The sequence below is a fragment of the Myotis lucifugus genome, unplaced genomic scaffold (genome assembly GCF_000147115.1).
Source record: "Myotis lucifugus unplaced genomic scaffold, Myoluc2.0 scaffold_7, whole genome shotgun sequence".
Classification (NCBI taxonomy): domain Eukaryota; kingdom Metazoa; phylum Chordata; class Mammalia; order Chiroptera; family Vespertilionidae; genus Myotis; species Myotis lucifugus.
In genome coordinates, this window is record NW_005871055.1 from 11,571,384 (window position 1) to 11,578,421 (window position 7,038).

The 7,038-nt window shown below is 46.6% G+C and overlaps 1 pseudogene; it reads right to left on the minus strand.

Moving 5' to 3' along the window:
- The window catches only part of LOC102431953, an 11,077-nt pseudogene extending 7,987 nt beyond the window's left edge, over nt 1–3,090 (minus strand).
- Between the last annotated feature and the right edge of the window lie 3,948 nt (nt 3,091–7,038).

Here is a 7,038-nt window from a genome sequence, read left to right on the forward strand (position 1 = left end):
GGGGCAGTTGGGGGGCGAAATCAGCCTGCCAGGGGAGGCCATTTGGGGTTATTCGTTCCGCCAGGGGAGCAGTTAGGCATAGATCAGGCTGGCAGGGGAGTGGTTAGGGGGTGATCAGGCTGGCAGGCAGGTGAGCTGTTGGGAGCCAGCAGTCCCAGATTGTGAGAGGGATGTCCAACTGCCAGTTTAGGACATCCCCTGAGGGGTCCCAGATTGGAGTGGGTGCAGGCTGGGCTGAGGGACACACTCCCCCCCCCCCCCCCCCAGCCAGTACATGAATTTTGTGCACCAGACCTCTAATTAAATATGAATACCCAGCCTGTCCTCCCTGCAAGCCCCAATCATGCAAACATCTATGTTTTTGTTTTGTGTCCAACATCACATCAATTTCTCCATTTTATCAACAAATAACCGCTTTTTCCTAACATCTCTCTTCTATTCTCCCAAACGCAAAATGCAATTAAACAACTCTGAGTGCTCTGTCTCTTAGCTTCTGCTACTCAGGTGCCAAAATCCATTAATTCGCCTAGATATTTGTGTTTCACGGTGTTAAATTGTATGATGATTTACTTTAAAAGACTTCAGTATCAACAGTATGTGTGTAGAAATTAACTTTAATCTACACCCTGGAGATTGCATACCCTAATTAAGAACCCACACTCTAGGGGGATTTGTTAGCAATTGAAGTACCCTCTACTGGTAGTTACAGAAGCACTTCAAGTTTATCATTGATTTACAAATGAAATGTTATGATGCATGGAATTTGCTTCAAAATAATCTGCCACAACCTTCGCGGCAGGGTTCAGGATCTGAAGGAGGGGCCGACACACAAATGAAAATGCTATACAAGAAATATGAATTTAGAAGGCATGGGGGGCCAGATGGAGACCTCTTTCTTGAAGAGGCACTCCTGAGACTGGGTCCAGTCTGCTTTTTATTCAGTCTTAGATACACATCTTGCCCTCTAGCAATGCATACAGGCATATCAAAGGTAGTTTGGTAAACAGTAAGAGGATTATCAGGTTAGGGAATTGCTTTGAGCCACCACTATCTCAACAGATGAGGTGCTTAGCATCAGCCCTGCTAACTCCCAAGGTCCATCGGCCTTCCGCATTCCTTGGTGCACTCTCATGATAGTATTGGTGGTGGGTGGCTTCCTACAATAATCCAGGAGAAAAAAAATTCAGGAAGAAGGGCAAATAGGTAGGAATATGGATAAAACAAGATTGACCTTGAGGTGAAAATTGTTGAAACTGGGTGATGTGTAATATCGGGGAGAGGGGAGGTCATTAGCATTCTCTGTATTTTGTATATATTTGAAACTTTCCATAATAAAAAGTTTTGAAATATGTCATATATGCAATCTACAGCAGAGTTTCTATCTAAATGTAACAGATTGAATATGTGCTACCTACCTTACTTCCTGAAACCTTACCAAAATGACAGGAAAGGTATTTTTTTAAAAAAAGGCATAAGCAGCCCAGCTAGTGTGGCTTATTGTTGAGCATCAACCCATGCACCAAGAGGTCGCCGATTTGATTCCCAGTCAGGGCACATGCCTGGGTTGTGGGCTCGATCCACAGTGGGAGCCATGCAAGAGGCAGCTGATCGATGTTTTAATCTCTCTGTCCCTCTCCCTCTCTCTCTAAAATCAATAAAAACATATTTTTTTAAAAACGAGGCATAAGCACATACAGTTGGAGAGAATGGGAGAAAAGATGAAAAACTCTGGAGGCTGGATAGACAATGGGTGAGTGACAAGGGATTAGCAGACCCCCCAAATGGGAACAACCTGTTTTATTTTATTTCATTTATTTTTTTAAACTATCTTCCTTTATTTATTTATATTTGCAATATGAAATAGAAGCTCAGCACAAACATACACACATCCAGGCCAGCCTGAGAGAAGGACCTGGAATAAGGGCACCTGGCAGCTCGGCTGGATCCCAGACCCTCAGGCTTTGGAGGGGGACCCCAGCTGGACCCCCACCAAACCCTGCGCCAGGGTCTGTGGGAGGTGCAGGGGTCTCATGAGTGTGCCAGGGCCTCAAGGGAAATCACCAGAGAGACCCTCCTGGACCAGGACCCCAGCCACCAGAGAGCCGCAGGGCCAGGCAGAGGGTCCTTTAGCTCCCAACTGGGGGCCCCACACCTCCTGGGCCCCCAGGAGGACCTGAGCTGAAAGGCTAACAGTGGGTGTGAGCATCTGCACCAAGACGGGCACGGAGGGAGAGGGGGGTGGATGGTGCCTCAGGAACCCCAATGCAGTCATCCTGGGACAGGGTGAAGGTCTAACCCCCACCCTTCCCCAGGGCCCTGCTTCCTTCTGGCTCTCCTCCCACCCCTTGCTCCTACCTCAACATATTTATAATATACTAGAGGCCCTGTGCACGACATTCATGCACTCGGGGGTGAGATTGTCCCTCAGCCCAGCCTGCACCCTTTAGCAGTCCAGGAGCCCTCAGGGGATGTTTGACTGATGGCTTAGGCCTCCTCCCCACAGTCAGACATCCTTAGCACTGCCACAGAGGCAGGAGATGCTCCCACCACCTCACTTCTGCTGCGCTCACCAGCTGTTAGCCCAGCTTCTGGATGAACAGCACTCCCCCTGTGGGAGCACATTGACCACCAGGGGGCAGCTCCTGCATTGAGCATCTGCCCCCAGCTGGTCAGTGCGTGTCATAGTGACCGGTTGTTCCGCCGTTCAGTCAATTTGCATATTACCCTTTTATTATGTAGGATAATATAGGACGCTCACTCTTTCTCCTTTTTCTCTACAAGACTCTATATCTTTATTCTAGAAGACAAAACTCCATCATTTATTTTCTCAATGCAAATGGCAGGAGGGAGGGAGCCTGTCTCCCTAGCACCAAAGTCCTGGGAGTCCAGAGGAGAGAATCTGGAGGGGTGGCAGTGGAGATGGAATGGGGTGAAGATGGGATGCGATGATGGGGCAACAGGCCATCATGGGTCACACTGTGACCCCACCTTGGCAGAGTCTATGCACAGGATGAGGATTTGGTGGCCTGCGACCAGAGCCAGGCAGTTATTGGGAGTCTGGGGACACTGGCCCTTCTTGGGCAGGGCCATTGGGCATTAGAGACAGCTGGAGGGTCTGAGCGCTCTGGCTTTGGGGAAGCCTTGAGGGCTCTGGGCTCTTGTCCTCCTTCATGTTCTAAGGGGTCTGGTGGGCCCCAGGAGCTGGGACAGAGATAGCTGGGTTTCTGGTTGCACTGTCCAAGGAGCTGGGGATGGAGTTTCTCTCTCTGAGGGTGTCCTGGAGGTCTCTGATGCTAACCAAGGCCTGACAGGGGTCTGAGGGCTCTGCTACTTTGCCGCCATCTGAGACTTCCTGGAGTGCTGAGGAGGGTGTAGGATCCTGAGGCCTGAGCTGCAGGGTGTCACAGGCCACAGGGCTGGCCAGGTTCCAGGCAGGGAAGTTTTGGGGCACACCAAACAGGCCCTGTGGGGCAGGGGTCCCAGAGCACAGTTCCTTATCCCCACAGTCTTAGGAGCTGGTCAGGCGTCTCTAGGCACTGGGTCAAAGGTGGCTGTCCAGCTGGAGCTGGGAGGCTAGGGCCAGGGCTAGGGTAAGAGAGCTGGATGGCATCTTGGGACACCTGGCCATCCTCCTTGTTGTCTTATTCTTCATTCTCTGTGCTGCCTCCACTTGGAAAGCCTGGAGGCTGGCCCAGGTGGCACCCCCTGGCCAGCTGGCTGCCCTGCCAGGCTCTGTCCTTCTGGATCCAGTCCTTGTAGCATATCTCAAGCAGGTTGGCATTATGGTTCTTATCGTCGACATTGAGGGAGATGGTAATGTTGGCTGTCTTGTCAAAAGGCATGTTCACACTTTGCTCCTTCTCCCAAATTCCTCGTCATTATAATTAAGTTAACAGGTTATTCTTTTTTTATTAATTCACTGTTATTTTTAACAGATTTTAGTAAATAGAACAAATGTTGGAGAAAAGACTGTAGTAATTTTGCCAACATAAATAAACATTACATACCTACAACTATAGTCTACATATTTAAATCCACGTGTCACTGCTCATAAACAATATTTTATGAATGATTAGCATGTGATCACACCACATTGCACTCGGTAATTGCACTTGGTGATTGCTTCAATTGTCTGGTGGCGTGACCTTCTGTAGCAAGCATACTGGCAGATGTTCCCATGTGCATTTGTTTACTTGAGGTGACTGGTGAATGAATGCCATTATTACACTTAGTATAAATTTATAAATTACTGTAATATACATAGAAAACTTTTCTGTGAAATTAAACTTTCATACATATTTGATTTTAATTACACAAATATGTCTACATAAGTACAAACAGCTAAACTAAGTAATTTGTCAGTTTTTTAACATATAAATTTAGAAAACTACTTTATTATATAACAGACTTTTGACTGTAGTGGACACCCCCTCACCTGAATTAGTCCATTATATCAAGGTTTTACTGTATTGTTGAGTTTCTGTTCCCTCATCTGTAAAATGAATATGATCATCTTTGTTATACAACTTTGCTGTGAAGAGTAAATTAGATAAAAAGAGTGAGCAGAGCATGAGACTATTACATGACAGGCACTCAATAAAGAATTATAAATTAACATTAGAGGCCCAGTGCACGGATTTGTGCACTGGTGGGGTCCCTCAGCCTGGCCTATGCCCTCTTGCAATCTGGGACCCCTCAGGGATGTTGGACTGCCTGTTTAGTACGACATCCCTTGAGGGATATAGTAGTTTGTGAAACAGCAGGTGGCCGAGGAGGAGCCTGAGCTGGCCTGCTATGCCTGCCACCACTGCTCGGTAGTGCTGCTGTGGCAGCAGGAGAGGCTCCTGCCACCACAGCTGTGCTCCCCAGCCGTGAGCCTGGCTTCTGGCTGAGCGGTGCTCCCACTCTGGGAGTGCACTGACCACCAGGGGGCAGATCCTGCATTGAGCGTCTGCCGCCTGGTGGTCAGTGTGCGTCATACTGACTGGTCGAGCAGTCATAACGGTTGCTTAGGCTTTTATATATAGAGATTCCGCCCTGGCCAGGTGGCTCAGTTGGTTGAGCATTGTCTGCTGCACCAAAAGATTGCTGGTTCAATTCCTGGTTAAGGCACATGCCTGGGTTGTGGGTTCAATCCCTGATAGGGAGCATGCAGGAGGCAGCAGATCAATGTTCCCCTCTCACAAGGGTGTTTCTCTTTCTCTCTCCTTCTCCTTTTTTTCTCTCTAAAAACAAATCAATAAAAAGATATTTTTTTCATTATAATTAACATTCAGACACAATGCTAAGTACTTTACAACAGCTAATCATCTTAACTCTCCAAATAAGAACTCTACTATGTTTATTAAATCTGAATTTCCTGCTGGCCAAAAAGCTTATGAGGAGTATACTAGTAGTTTTGTCTGTAAGCATACTATGCTTTCGAAATTTAACATTTATAGAGGGCCCATTAGATGCAAAGTTTAAGGAACACAGTGTCAGCCACTCTAGAGTGCAAAGTGAAGAGAAGGTGCCTGAAGAATATGAGAGTCTAAATGAGAAGTGACAGCATCTAATGCAAATAATCCTATATAATAAAAGCCTAGGTGACGCCTTGCGTGATGTCGCTACAAGATGGCCACCACAAGATGGCCAGAAGGGGAGGGCAGTTGTGGGCAATCAGGCAGGCAGGCAGGCAAGCGGTTAGGACCCAGCAGTCCCCTGAGGGGTCCCAGATTAGAGAGGGTGCAGGCCAGGCTGACGGACACCCCCCACTCCCGTGCATGGATTTCATGCACCGGGCCTCTAGTTTAGACTAATAATTTGAAAAGAGCTCAATGAAACATTTAATCAAATGAAGAGTTGCCAAAAATCGGCCTTTGTGCAAATCCATCTTCCTCACTATTCCTGGAATGGTTTCTAGGTGTTAGTTATTTCAGAAGTGAAGACTCACTCACTCAAATCCCCTTAGGACAGTGGTTCTCAACCTTCCTAATGCTGCGACCCTTTAATACAGTTCCTCATGTTGTGGTGACCCCCAACCATAACATTATTTTCGTTGCTACTTCATAACTGTAATTTTGCTACTGTTATGAATCGTAATGTAAATATCTGATATGCAGGATGTATTTAGGCGACCCCTGTGAAAGGGTCGTTCGACCCCCAAAGGGGTCATGACCCACAGATTGAGAACCGCTGCCTTAGGAGAAAAATGATTTGTGGTAAGTCCACGTGGACATGACTTGGATCAGAGGCCCTTGGAGGAGCCAGCATCTCTGTCCAGTTATCATGGCCTACATGCTCTCATTATAGCTACCCTGGCTTCCCCTCCCTATCAACTAGCCAATTTCATCTCAACCTTATATACTTAAACTTGGAAGGAGCCAGACTGTCTGTGGATGGGCTGTCCTCAGATCAGATCCTCTGATCCTTTTTGTCCAATCATGATCAACCATGCCCCACCCAGCGCAGGGCAGCTTCCCTGAGCAGGAACTGTGGGCAGGTCAGTTTCATCTAGAAGGCAAAATTGGGTGTAGAAAGCACTATGTCTACTTGAAAGACATGTTCAGCATACATAGTTTTAAGAGAAATTCAGATGTGGTAGCTCTTTCTTATCATCCTTTGTTTTTATTTCCTAAATTCTTTGGGGTTCCCAGTCATCACCATGGTAGAGTTTCCAATAAGCAATACTTGGATGCTTTTTGGCCTCACCCTTAACTACCAAATCAGTGTCATGAAGAGTAGAGCTAAGAACTTGCTCTTTTTTATTTTTTAAGAAAAGTGTCTTGTTCACTTTCAATAGCTAGCATGCTAGCTGGCAGAGTTAAAGTTCAATAAACCTTTGATGAAAATATAAGAAAATGATAAGATTTTCTTTTTTTTTATGATAAGATTTTCTTAAACTACCACAACATATGAAAATCTTCATCTACTTTCTTGTCCTGAAAAATCTTCCTTGTTTCAGGTCAGTTTTCTTGATTCCCCCACTTCGAGCACACTGACATCCCAGCCCCCTTTCCTACTCTCACATCCAGCCCAGGTGGGGGAAGGATCCAACCT